The 13,061-nt window shown below is 40.9% G+C and overlaps 1 protein-coding gene and 1 long non-coding RNA gene across 7 annotated transcripts in view; one reads left to right on the forward strand and one right to left on the reverse strand.

The window, feature by feature from the left end:
• The window catches only part of PDE1C (phosphodiesterase 1C), a 375,734-nt gene that overhangs the window by 194,349 nt on the left and 168,324 nt on the right, over positions 1 to 13,061 (reverse strand). The window lies entirely within an intron of this gene.
• LOC108447730 lies at positions 10,126 to 12,361 on the forward strand. The gene is made up of 2 exons (XR_001863411.1): positions 10,126 to 10,458; positions 11,230 to 12,361. It is a non-coding gene; the product is annotated as an uncharacterized LOC108447730 (long non-coding RNA).

The following is a 13,061-nucleotide window of genomic DNA, read 5'->3' on the forward strand; positions in this document are numbered from 1 at the left end:
ACCCAACCCGCAGCCACCGCCGCTCGCACCTACCACGCCCCGACGATGAAAGACGCAGCTGCCCCAGGAGCGCTCCTGTAACCACAGCAGTCTGTTCTCCGCCGACGGAAGGGACATGCAGCCTGCTGCTCTTTAAAAACCGCGCCCAGCCTCCCATGGGAGCTATGCAGCACGCATGCTCCGTCTGCTGAGCTGACGCCGACAAAGCGCTCAGAAGTCAGGGGGGAACGCTGTCCCTGTCTTCTGTTTCTTTCCCTCTCTCTCTCTTTCTCCCTTTCCGCTCCTTTTTCTATTCCCCTTTAGTAATACTTACCGTTTTCCTATCAATAAATAGTTATCAGATATAATATTGCCACGTTTGCACTTTATTTTTCACCCGAGAAATCTATCAAAAGAATCCCCCCCTACTCCTTTTATATAGCGGAACAGGACAACCAGCTATAGGCAATAGCTTAAACACTGCCCGTTGATGGGAAGAGGATAATTTTTAAATGCAAACTCTGCCTTTTTATTATTACTCTGTTTCAAATAAAATTCTTAGTGAAGAGTAAACAAAGCTTTTTTTAAAGTAGTTAATCTCTGCAGTGTAGAAGGTCTATTTCCAATATAAATAGTTGTTTCCATGTTTAGTTGTTGCTTGCTCAAGCATCTAAAAAGACAAAAAGTCACATGCAAGATAGCAACACTAAGAAGTTCCCTATAAATATGAAAAGAAACGTCGTGTGGATCTGTGATATTAATTCACAGGTATTCTAATTACCAAAGCAATGTTGGCCCTTTTGATATCTATTCTAAGCATCACCTTTTATCTCCTAATTGATCTTAAGCATATAAGAACTATTTTGTTACATAAGACATGAAATTTCCCTTTACAACTCATTATAAATTATATTTGTTGGTATAAAAGAAGTCCTCACTCACACAGATTGTTTTTGCATTGCACCAGAATTGCCATTCTCCAGTTGTCACAAACTGAAACAAGAACTTCTATATGTCAATGTCTGAATCTATCCAGAAATCTTTCTTCAAAGGTAGTCAGTGGCAGATGTCCACATGTATAAAACTCTCATAACAGATATTCATGCCATAAACCACTCTTACTATGCCTACGGATATCATCTACAGTTAAACTGTAAAACTCTGAAGAAGAATGAGATACGGTGTGTCTCCAAATTTCACCTCACTGAGCATTAACTTGAAACTGCTATGTTTCATGCCTGTCTGTACACATGACAGGCTCACTGAGTGGCCTGAAAACTGTATACATGCAGCCACTTCTGTTACTCCTTCCCCATCCTTGCCCTTTTCCTGAGCCAGCCGTGTCAGTGCTTTGTCCAGCTGTTACAGTGCTAGACAAGCTGGACAGGCTTTAGAAGGTAATTTTTAAACACCTGTAGCACAACAGAACACGAATTGGATGTTGAGCACAGCCACTTCAGGCAACCCTAAAATGAGTCACATACAAATTTTGTAAAACTAACTTGAGAGGAAAGTTTATTTCTCTCCTCAACGTGCTCATAATTTCTGCCCACAAAATGCATGAAAGTTAAAAAAAAACTCATCTTGTCCAGTACGTATATGAAAACTTACATTTTAAACTATTTTGTTGTTTGAAACATTTAAGAGTTTTAAAATTTCAGGGTTTGAGAAGAAAACCCCAAACTTAGCTGACAAGTTCTATAGAGCAGATGAGTGAAAATAGCACATACATATCTATGCACTACATGGCTCCCAGGAAGTCATTCTCTGCAAGCAAACACTGAGATTACCTAGCAACAACCCTTCTCCAATTACAAGGAGAAAACAAGAAGAGTGGAAGGAGTTCAGTTCACAGATGACAGATGAGCTTTTCCTGGATGCTGGTCTTCTATCCAATCCTTTCAAACATGCACAGATTTTCCTCTAGACAGCTTAATTTCGAGGGGTTCCCTACAATATGTGGGCCATCAAGGAAAAAACAGTGTCCTGAGGTAAAGAACCCATCTCCCTCAGACAGGGCTGAAATGTTTTCAAAGACCACTCCTTCAGCTGTCCAGCTGTTATCAGACACTGTATCTAACTGGATCTCAGAACCATGAGCACAAAAGGACATGACAGATTCAAGCAGGTCCCGAAGAGTGACATTTGCAACATTAAGAATGTGAGCTGAAGAGATTAATCAGCAGCTTCAAGCCCTGCTCCTCTACCTAGTAACTATTTCCATGCCAAAAAGAAGCAGTTTACCCCTCTACTACCCGATTACTCTGGATTGTGGAAGTAATGTTTTTTCAGCTGTAATAGATGGATGAAGAGGTAAGAGTAGAGTAATGTACCTGACAGCCGAGTTGTTTTTTCGAAGGGTTCTTAATTTTCTGTCACCTTTTTGTCCATTAAAATACACTACCTCTCCCTCCAGACTTTACTTGTTACTGCATAGGCAACTAATACTGCAGTTACATATGGTATTTTGTCGAGATCAGTACTGTGGCAGTGCAGGTGGCTCCAGCCACTGTTGTCTCCTGATGAGAATTCAGACAACTAGCTGCGGTGGTCAGCAACCCAAGTTTAGTATATCGCTAGTTGTGGTGAGAACCTATGATTCCTTTGATCTGATATTTGCATGTTTTCCCCTGATAGGTTAATGTTTTCCCCTCCCAGTTTTATGTATGAAGTTATGTATATTCATTTCCCTTGTTTAATATGCATATGTTCTAGAAACTTCTTTGTTCCTCAACGCCCCGCCACTGGATCCTTCCCTAAGTCCCTCCTATGTGCTGTTCCCATTGGTTCCCTTGCTGTCAACCCCGCCTACTTGTCCCTATCTCATTGGATGTAATCCCTTTCCCCACCTATCTTGTACCTAGTATAAGATCCCTGGACCCTCCTACCAATTTGGCTCTTTGTCCCTGTGAGTTCGCTGGAATAAATCTCTGCGTGGAGCACATGTGAAGAGTCCCCTCTATTTCACTTCTTCGCCTCTGCTACTGCATGCACTCACAACAGTTCAAGGGGAAGCTCTTTCAGGTGAGGAGCATACCCTGTCTGCCTGCGTATATTTGTAAGTGTGTGCCTGCCGTAGTGTGGACGGGTCCATGGCTAGACCTCTTGGCTCTCTTTGGACTAGCACACAGTGCATCATTACAGTACAACAAATAACACTAAAATACTTGTCTTCTATTTTAACAGTCACCTCTCTCCAATACATTGAGACTGTTAGTCAGATAAATATTTCATTTGATACATCCCAAAGCAGAAAATTACTAGAATATCTGCATACCTATCAGCCTTTCACTGTGCAAAACTCTTCTTCATAATCCTCCTTTCAAAGTTAATGCAATCTGATTACAAGTATATAATGACAGTTCATCCCAAAAATAGGTTGAATAACTATTCCCCTTGTTTTCCCAAAGACCATGCTGTGACAGAATTTGGATTGGAGGCAGTGAGCACCTAAAAAAATCACACATCAAAACCCTAAACAGAAACCGAAGCATGTAAAAGGCAAGGGCCAGGTTCTGCCATTCTACTGTGGATGCAAAATGCCCCACTCTGCATGAAGCCCTTTTACATAGAGGTAGGAAGATACAAGTATTAAGGTGGAAGGGAGCCTGAATGAGACAAACTCAGTCTCATTCAAAGCCACAGCGTATTAGAAACATAAAAAGTGATTTCCATGGTCACTTTCTGGAGTTACTAGCTTTGAAATTTCCAAGCACTTTGTAATACAATCCATCAAGCCCAAATGACTGAACTCATCTAAACCATCCAGAAATCTACTACCCATGAGAAAAATGAGTTAAACATTCAGAAACATCACTTTTCATCTTGCCTAAAAACCTTGTCTTCCGTTGGCCTTAGTTTGCTCTCTTTTAATTTCATCCATCTACCAACCAGCACTGGATAATGAGATACATGAGATACTCAACTCTGAGATGGCTTCTTTCTTTCAAAAGAGTTTTAATGAAAATATTTGCAGGCACTACAATTAAATCAAAATAGTGTAGGATCATTTGTGATTTTCAACAGGGTGCCAACCTTTTTTCTCATCAATTATTTCCCCCTTTTTTAACTGAAAAAAAGCGCACATTTTTAGATCAGTCTGGAGAAATACATTTCCCTTTGGCATTCACTCACATGTTTTTTAAAAATCAGCTGAATCAAATTAATATTTGAATGACAACAAATTATTATATGCACAGTTACCGTAGAGGAGTTCATTTTCTCTAATAATCCAGTATATTGAAAAGGAAAAAAAAAAACCACAAAAAATTAGTCTTACTCTGACAGATTTTTTTTTTTAAAAAGAAAAGAAATATACTCCATCATTATCTTAAAAGGTTTTAATAAACCCTATGGTTTCAAATCTCACAGTTTGGTTCTGTATGCCTTAATGTAAAATTAATGTCTATTCAATATAATCTTGCTGTTTCACTTCTGTACTAATTCGGCTTTCTTACAGCACTTTCGTACACAGAAATATCTACTCTTGATTTCTCTCATCTTGAAATAAAATTTTCTCTGCTTTTTTTTTTTTTTTTTTTTTTTACCACCAGGCAGTAGAATCCTCTTCCAGCTGCTTTACTCTTTGTATTTACAGGGTTACCACAAAATGCTCACAGGACAGGAGGCCCATTATTTCAGTCTTTTAAATATTATGCCACATCATCCATTTGCTTTCTGACTATCTTTGCACATTAAGCAAAGCTTGTCCTTCTACAAATTCTGTTTGCAGTGAGCATCCCCGTGCAAAAAGGGACAAAAGGCAAGGCAAAAATGAAGAGATCTTTAACCTATGAACTACTTGCAAGATATATACTCTTGCAAGACATATACAGCTCTAATGCCAATCAAAAAAGACGACTTTTCCCTATTTATTGGTATCAGTATGTGGCAAAACCTGACCAGGCACTGTTTCAGTATATCCTTGATAGTGATAGGACAAGGGAGAACAGTTCTAAACTAAAAAAGAAGGTTAGATGTTAGGAGGAAAGTCTTTACTGGGAGAGTGGTGAGATACTGGAACAGGTTACCCAAAGAAGCCGTAGATTCTCCTCCGTGGAAGCGTTCAAGGCCAGGTTGAATGGGGCTTTGAACAACCCATTCTAGTGGAAGGTGTTTCCAACATGGCAGAGGGGCAGATGATCTTTAAGGTCCCTTCAAACCCAAGCCATTCTATGATTCTATTATGTGATTCTGTGTTACTAGGTGTCTGGGAAAGACTAGAGCCAACAACAAAAAGGAATTTGCTAGCTAGTGATTTGAAAAATCCTTACAAAATTTATTCCATTCTTTCTGCCAGCAAAAATGGGTATCTAGGTGGTTTTCATGCTTATTGCGTCCATTATATGCCAGTCATTGGCTCTGCACTCTAGAAGAAATTACACTGTGTACACCTGAATAATATTCAGTCTGTATTTCAGACTGATACATACTTGATGTAACAGTTTTTGTACCAGAACTAGAAAAGCTCAGTGGCAAAATGGCAACTCAGTGAAGATACTTGAACACGAGTTTCTTGTATGTCAACTGAGTAACTTAACCACTCAGCCAGTATCCTCCAACTTATCTTCCCTCTTTCCTTTCACAGGGCTGTCCTAAAAGATTTCTTCCCCCAACAGAAGGTCCATTTAAACCAATATGATAATATCAAGAGAATGTATATTATATTAAGAGAATCTACTCCATTGTCATCAGTAGTAATAAACTAGAAACAGGCTGCAGCTGAAGTGGGAGGAAAAGTTTGAAAACAACATTGTGCCTTGTTTCAGCTGCTGCGAGGTTGTTCTGAATCATGGCAGAGTACTGAAACAGACAAACATGCATGCATCCCTGCCACAGGCTTACTGCAAAGGCCAAGGTGTTAATAACAATATTTGCAAGAATTCAGGAGCTGGTAAGGCTCTGTGCTATCGTAGAATGGTATGCACTTGAAGCTCAAAAAATACTATAAATATCCTGTACTATAAATATATAAAAGCAATACAGAGATGGTCATTCTAAAGCGCATGGCTAGTCCATCTTCTCTCCTTGATTTGTTAACTTCTGGAGGAAGATCTATAACAATGCAATACATCAGATCCACTCTATCCTGCTAAAAGCAAACAATGAAAAGTCCTGCACACTGCAATATCTATTCACTTTTTTAACAGCACAGGAGCAACCACAGTTAAATAACATCAAAGTAGATAAACTGCAGCAAAATTATAATGGATCAGAGCTGAAAGTCCCAATTGGTCAAGCCAAAGGCTGTAAGAAATTTGACTGCTCAAAGCAGTGGGAGACTCAATGTCACATATATGGAATATGGAACTACCCTGCCATGCACTCTTCCTGTTTGTATTCATTATCTTGAAATACAGTACTCAAAAAATGGTATCGCCTCTTCACTACTTGCCAGTGTGTGGAAGGTAACTTCCTGTCGTGGCTAAGTGAGCCTACCAGAGATGGGACCCCACAGACCTTCTGCTTACAACAGAAAAGGGCTGATGGGAGATGTGTTCAAAGGTTGTCTTGGGCAGCGAGACCATGAAATTATAAGTTTTCAATACTTGGTGATGTAAATCAACAAAACCTGGATTTTCAGAGGGTGGACTTTGACCTATTCAGGACACTGATTCAGAAAGTTCCCTGGGAAGCAGCCATTAAAAACAAGAGGGGCTCAGGAAGGCTGGACATACTTTAAGAAAGAAATCTTCAAGGTGCTAGAGCAGACCTTCCCTAGGTGCCAAAAGGTGAGTCAGCTGGGAATAAGACTTGCCTGGCTGAGCAGGGAGCTTTTACAGAAACTCAGGGTAAGAAAGAGGGTGTATCATCTTTGGAAAAAGGGACAGGCAGCTGTGGTAGGACATCCCCCCTCTCTCATGGCTGGGGCATTTGAAAGAGATAACTCAGGTCAGATTAATAGCCCAGTGAGGAGTCAGAGACCCCAGCAGGAGGTCACCTCCAGGCTCCAGAGAGTCTGAGCTCCAGCCCCGAGTACACATCTTGGTATGAGAGCAGATGTGGAAAGAGATAAGGAAAATAAACATCAGTGACCAAAAGACTTGGTTCTTATGTCTGTAAAAGCGCACACAAATTATCACAGAGGCAGAAGTCTCCTACACACTCCTTGGGAACGTGCAAGAAGATTTCTCCCCTTAAGTCCGGATGTGAACTTTTGAGGTTACTTTCCCGGGAATTGAGAGAAAGGAATTTGATGTCTACCCCTTCAAGGATTGGCAGTAAGAAACATTGGATCCTAACTTATACTATTTCTTGGTTAGCTGTAAATTTAATGGTACCTTTAACTCTGTGTGTATTATACTTCTATCCCCTTTTGTCTTATCCCTGTGTAATAGTCTGTTCTAAGTCTTATGTCTGTTATTTTTGTGTCTATAAATAAATAATTCATTTTATTAGATAGAATCAGCCATTATTAAAGAACTTGCAGATAAGAGTGGATCTTTGGAGTGCTGGCCACCTCAATACAGCTATTGCCTGCTGCCAGAGGCCTGGGCAAAGGACAGGAGCTGATTTAAACCTACATCATCCATTCATAACAGTGACTCAGGAAGTGTTTAAGGATGTCGTTAGGTCATGCAAAAAAAAAATTAATTAGATCTTAATCTGGACACTTCTGTAAATGATAATAAAAAGTGTTTTTATAAATATATTAATGGCAAAAGGAGAGGGGCAAGGAAAACCTCTATTCTTTATTGTATGCAGAGGGGAATGTAGTCACCAAAGACAAGGAAAAGGATGAGGTACTTAACACCTTCTTTGCCTCAGTCTTCAACAGTAAGACTGGTTATCCTCAGGACAACTGGCCTCCTAAGCTGGTAGACCCAGACAGGGAACAGAATAGATCCTGTGTATTCCAGGAGGAAGCAGTTAGTAACCTGATGAGCCACTTCCATTCTCACAAGCCTGTGGGACCAGACGGGGTCAATCCTAGGGTAATGAGGGAGCTGGCAGAAGAGTTCATTAAGCTGCTCTTCATCATTTGTCATCAGTCCTGGCTAACCAGGGAAGTCTCAGATGACTGGAATTTTATCAAATATGACACCCATCCACAAGAAGAGCCAAAAGGAAAATCCAGGAAAGTACAGGCCTGTTAGCCTGATCTCAGTGCCTGGCAAGGTTATGGAACAGATCATCTTGAGTGTGATCACACAGCACCTACAGGACAGCGTGAGGATCAGACCCAGCCAGCATGGATTTAGGGGAGGCAGGTCCTGCCTGACCAACCTGATCTGCTTTTATGACCAGGTGACCCACCTGGTGGATGAGGGGAAGGCTGTGGATGTTGTCTACCTGAACTTCAGCAAAGCCTTCAACACTGTCTCCCATAGCCTAATCCTGGAAAAGCTGGCAGTTCATGGCTTGGACAAGTGCACCCTTCTCTGGTGCACTTGGGTAGATGGCTGGGCCCAGAAAGTGGTGGTGGATGGTCACCCTGCATCCAGATGCATGCAACCCCATGCCCTTTGTTAGGCAAAGGGTCAGCACCAGTTCACAGCTCATTGCCGGGGGCTCCTGCCATTTCCCACTACCCAGGGCACAACCTGCCACTTGCACACTGAGCTAATTGCACTAGGTGTGTTCCTCAACAGTGATCTACATTCTCAAAAATGCTAGCCTAACAGCTGGCTGCACACATTTAACATGACCTAGGCATTTAACAATCAGCTCAAAAGCCTAAGTGGGAACTGTTGTTCAAATTGATAGGAGAAATGGGTGTTAATGTCTTCACAAACAAGTCAATCTGAAAGGACCAGCCAGGTTCTGGAAGTATGGTTGTGGGGGGTCTTTATAAACATCAAGCCTCCCAGGTTTTTTGCAGGACTGAGTACACTCTGAATTTCTGAACTTTAGGGGACAATACACAGCTTAATAGATTTATGAATATTAACTTCTCTGCCCAGGGTGGGCTGAAAGCTAATTTTAATGGTCATACAGTGCATGATGAGGGCGGGATACATGTTCCAGGCGGAACATGTAGTAGGCAGTTCATAGTAGGCAGTTCAGGAAGTCTGTACCTTCCTAGTACCTCAGCCAATGGGGAAAGGAGGAGGGCAACATGCAGCTGGGAGTTTAGGATAAACGGAAGCTGCATCCTCCAAAAACTCAAGGGGTTATAGCCTAGTGGACTCTCTCCCTTTATTCAAATGCAGTTGCAGGACTCTTGTGTCTCCTTGGTGGACACTGGCTTTTTACAGCATGATTTTCTGCACACACAAATCTGCAAACCTAGTGTTCATTATCCCCAAACTAACAAAGAGGAGGACTGCAATGTTAAACATATCAAACAAAGCAAAGGAGAAATATGACTTTAAGTTAAGGTCATGCCACCCAAACTGCAATACCTTTTTACAAACATATTTTTCCAGAAAGGGCAAATGTAACTTCCTTTAGCAGGGTCTGTAGCTTATTATTCTCTGCAGTGATTCAGACATAATTTCAGACATAATGTTTCTCTTTGAAAAACAGAATCACTGTTCAAACAAGTATAAAACAAGCACATATTTCTATTTAGGGCACTAAGTTTAAGTTGAGAAACTGTTTGAGCCTTTGAAGACCTATAGAGTCAGTGTATTTTAAAATCTACTCAGTTGTCTGGGTTGTTTTTCCCCTTTTATTACAACTGTATCATTTGGACAGGATTCTGGCATAATACTGCCAAATCCTTCCAAGACTCTTCACGTGTACTGTGACACATGTTCAACTGGTATCACCAAGGATAATCTTCATCAGTTAGAGGTTTTGAGTAGCCACCAAGATGTATTCACACACTACAAAACCGGCTGTGTGCTGTATACAAAGCATGCTCTTAGCATGGCTTAGAAACAATCAGTGTGAAGGAACACAACTTATTCAAAGGACAAGAGGGAAATCAGCTTCATGGTATCTTCATTCACAACCATTAGTTTCACTGATGATAGTAAATGTGTAATGAAAATATTTCTGAGAACATTATTCCCTGGAAGCTTTCTCACCATGCGTATTTGTTGTGAGAGAAAACTGCCATGTGGTCTCTGATACGGTCAGAGAACTGCATTTAGATCTGAACAATTATCAATTGTACAGTTCTCCCCCTAAAAGCTCCACTTTTTAAAAAAATTAATCACTCCTAGCCATAATAGTTACTAATCAATATTCTCCTATGTGGATACAAAAATGCTGCCAGCAAGAAATTTTCTTGCTACTTTCTAAGTCCATGGGATACTTTTCTCTCTCACAGAAGATATTCGCAGAGTTTATAAACCATGAACCCCTGCGACCTTGATGAGCTTTGTTTATAGTACAGTAGGTAAATATTTTGACGATGGATGTTTTAGGATATTAGCCAATCACCCCCAAGGGGTGGCTGATCCTTTGTCCAATTAGACTATCAAGAAAAAAGTCTATAAAAGACTTTGTAAAATAATTAAATAAATCAATCTTGCTGCACAATTCCTGCCTGCTGGATATCTCTCCTCCTCCATACGGCTGCAGGATGAGGTAATACACCTATTTACTTTGTCATTCTTTCACTTTGGAGAAGGTAGTGGTCATTATGCTTGTGCAACAGGTATTCCTGAGATAGACGTTTCTGGCCTTTCCCAGAAAAATGTGTGCCAGTGTCTCCTTAATATCCTGTGTTGAAATCTATGTCCCACACAGACTGAAAAGATCTGGTAATGCTACAGATATAATTTGAAATAAAATGGTTTTCAAAAACAGAATGAAAATACATACATATTAACTTTCAAGTTTTAAACAATAGGAGCAGACGGAGCACATTAAGTCTTTATGGATTAGACAGCCAAGAGTTCTGTATTTCTCCTTGCACTGGAGAGTACTCTTAAAGACTTTCAAAAATACAGTACAAAAACATGTAAGATGCACTGAACCCATCGCTTCCTCACCTAGGAAAAGCATCACAGCTTGGTACTCCTCACGTGATATAATTTGGGAAACTGCTTAAGTCATCGAGGTGATTTTCTATAAACCACTCAGCAGTCTTAACTGCAACCTGGACTGTTTTTCATATTATAAAACAAAGCTGAACAGCCCTTGATATAGGGGGCTTAGGCTTTAAGGGTTAATTGCTGACTGTAGGTACTGCTAGTATTGCTAAATTTTGCAGCTGCTTGCTAGACAATGTATATTGCTTGTTCAATACTAATTATGCTTGCCAAACAGAAAGAGAAGGATGTAGGGGAGGATAAGGGTAAGATGCAAGACCATTGATAACAGGAAGAAACCATGACCAAAGATACCTGCTTTCAGACCCTGAAACCAGCTGAAACCAGCCTTGAGGTTTGGACTTGGACCAGGAACTCAGAGAGCATGCACAAGAGGGCAAGGTGAAAAGTTCAGTCCTGAGGAAGACTCATTTACTTCATCTTAAGACCCCTGCCCACGACCACCAGGAGGCACTGTGCAGGTGCAAGGCATATGGAAATGACTTTTGAGCTCATTATAATATGAAGCGGGGCTAGATAACGAATATGTATAGGCGTATTGTGTAACCTAATGCATATGTAACTTGTAAGCTGATATATACCAAGCTGAATACCGTGAACAGCACGTATGTTTTTGGAGGACTACCTCTCATGCGTCCAGGGCTGTAATAACCATACCTACTTTATAACGTTATGAGTTGTAGAGTCTTACCACAAATCACCCTACAATCCACCTTTGTTTTCCTAGTACTGCCCACTTATTTCTTCCTTCCCTTCTTTGACTACAAACCTGTATTCACACACAGATTTTCTACTCCCTATTAGTTTTATAATATTATGTATTATTTCAATACTACAATAACATGAAAACATTTAAATAATACCTTTGTCCTGATAATTTATATTGTCTCTATAGCATCTATAAGAAGTTTGCTTGTTCAGTAAAACCCAATTTGTAAATATATTTCAGCTACACACAGTGACAAATGATTCAGTTGTAGGCACCGCAATATAAGAAAAATATAATGCTATTAGAAATGGTCCAAAGGAGGATTACCAAGATGGTGAAAGGCCTAGCGGGCCTGTTTCTTAAACATCTTTTTTACAGAAGTTTAATGCCTAAGAGTATAGTTAAATTAACTTCCTTTGGTGTCTTTCTGTTTACCCTTGATACAAATCTGTGGTGGCCAGTTGGCCTGTGGTACAGGGACAGAGAGAATTCTCGATAAGACAGTCCTTAATACCAGATAGTTCTGTCACGGTCATGGTGAGGGAAAGAAGCCTCTCCCAGAATGCTATGTTTGGTTATGGTACTCTACCCCAGTTCTGCTTCCCCAGTTGGCTCCTGGTGCTAGCCACATCCCCGTACTTAAGCCTGAGTTCTCACGTGTTCTGGGTCATTTGCCTCAAGAAACCTTCACAGGCAGTAGCAATAAACTGCTTTCTGTGGAAATCTATGCAAGGACCCTTCCTATCACCTTGCCATTGACTTTATTACTGAAGCTATCCGTGCGTTTGTGCATGCGCGCGTGAGTGTATTCAGCAGATCCTGCCGAGCGGCTTAGCTGTGGAGACACTGTTTGGAGATTGCGACACCCCGCGCTCTGACATGGAACCCCGCAGAGCCGGGGGGCTTACTAATATCTGGTGCCTGATATTAGGACTTCCTTGGACTGTCCCCGGCAGCATCTCCAGCAGCTTCTTGCAGCTGGACCTAAGTCACTTTTCAGAACAGCCATTTCCCCGGAAGAAACCTCTGAGTTCTATCACGGGTCTCAGAGAGGGAGACCGATAATCTCCTTAGGAGAAGAGGAGACCTGTAGATACAAAAATGCTGCTAGCAAGGATTTTCTTGCTATTTTCTAAGTCCGTGAGAGATTTTTCTCTCATGCAGAAGAGGTAGCAGGGAATGTAAACAACCAAGCCACCTGCAACCTTGAAAAGTCTTGTTTATGGTATAGTAGAAAAATATTTTGACAATGGATGTTTTAGGATTTTAGCCAATCACCCCAAGGGGTGACTGATCCTTTGTCCAGTTAGACTATGAAGAAAAAAAGTCTATGAAAGAGTTTGTAAAATAATTAAATGAATAAATCTTGCTGCACAATTCCTGCCTGCTGGATCTTCTCTCCTCCTCCTCCCTATGGCTGCGGGACA

The sequence above is a fragment of the Corvus brachyrhynchos genome, unplaced genomic scaffold, assembly GCF_000691975.1.
Source record: "Corvus brachyrhynchos isolate BGI_N302 unplaced genomic scaffold, ASM69197v1 scaffold146, whole genome shotgun sequence".
NCBI lineage: Eukaryota > Metazoa > Chordata > Aves > Passeriformes > Corvidae > Corvus > Corvus brachyrhynchos.